Source organism: Bombus affinis, unplaced genomic scaffold, assembly GCF_024516045.1.
Source record: "Bombus affinis isolate iyBomAffi1 unplaced genomic scaffold, iyBomAffi1.2 ctg00001053.1, whole genome shotgun sequence".
Classification (NCBI taxonomy): Eukaryota; Metazoa; Arthropoda; class Insecta; order Hymenoptera; family Apidae; genus Bombus; species Bombus affinis.
Genome location: NW_026109528.1, coordinates 21,060 through 22,500, shown reverse-complemented (window position 1 = coordinate 22,500; position 1,441 = coordinate 21,060).

Genomic DNA, 1,441 nt, shown 5'->3' with positions numbered 1-1,441 from the left:
GGGCGTGAGCCTGCCTGGAGCCGCCGTCGGTGCAGATCTTGGTGGTAGTAGCAAATACTCCAGCGAGGCCCTGGAGGACTGACGTGGAGAAGGGTTTCGTGTGAACAGCCGTTGCACACGAGTCAGTCGATCCTAAGCCCTAAGAGAAATCCTATGCAGATGAGGTGTCCTAAGATCATACAAATTGCAACAAACAAATAAAAATTGAGCGAAAGAAACACACCCATTGGGCGAAAGGGAATCCGGTTCCTATTCCGGAACCCGGCAGCGGAACCGCATACCATTCGGGCCCTCGTAAGAGTGTTCGTCGGGGTAACCCAAAATGACCTGGAGACGCCGTCGGGAGATCCGGGAAGAGTTTTCTTTTCTGTATAAGCGTTCGAGTTCCCTGGAAACCTCTAGCAGGGAGATAGGGTTTGGAACGCGAAGAGCACCGCAGTTGCGGCGGTGTCCGGATCTTCCCCTCGGACCTTGAAAATCCAGGAGAGGGCCACGTGGAGGTGTCGCGCCGGTTCGTACCCATATCCGCAGCAGGTCTCCAAGGTAAAGAGCCTCTAGTCGATAGATTAATGTAGGTAAGGGAAGTCGGCAAATTGGATCCGTAACTTCGGAATAAGGATTGGCTCTGAGGAGCGGGGCGTGTCGGGCTTGGTCGGGAAGCGGGTTTGGCTGACGTGCCGGGCCTGGGCGAGCTGAACGGGACGCGGCGTATCTCTCTCTCGGGGGGGATATCGTCGCGCACCCCGGATCCGAGCTCGGTCCCGTGCCTTGGCCTCCCGCGGATCTTCCTTGCTGCGAGGCTTCCGTGGCGGTTTTACCGTCGCGGTCGTTCTCTTCGGCCGCCATTCAACGCTCAGCTCAGAACTGGCACGGACTAGGGGAATCCGACTGTCTAATTAAAACAAAGCATTGCGATGGCCCCCAAGGGTGTTGACGCAATGTGATTTCTGCCCAGTGCTCTGAATGTCAACGTGAAGAAATTCAAAAAAGCGCGGGTAAACGGCGGGAGTAACTATGACTCTCTTAAGTCAATAGTTACTCGGGGACTGGCAGGATTTTGGTCTTGCCTGCCCAAGTCACACTCCTACCTCCTCGGGGTACCGCCGGTAACATGCGCATGTCCACATCAGCGAGGGGTGTACTCCCCCGGATGTGGCGGCGCATGGCTAAACGGAGTGTGGCGATGAAGGAGCGAAAGACAACATCTTAAACGGTCCTCCGTAACGGCTATTTGGAGCCGTGAATAATGGAGCCCATAGTAAAGTAAACTTGGAACTCGTTCCTTCACTCAGTTGACGACCGGAACGACCTAAGGACAACGATTTGGCTTACAATTGGAACACTATATCGATTTCAAAATTTATTATAAAATTCGATGTTAATATGAATAGTGCCTCGGACGCAGCGCCTCTCAGTCCCGGAGGCGCTGTGGCGGATTTAT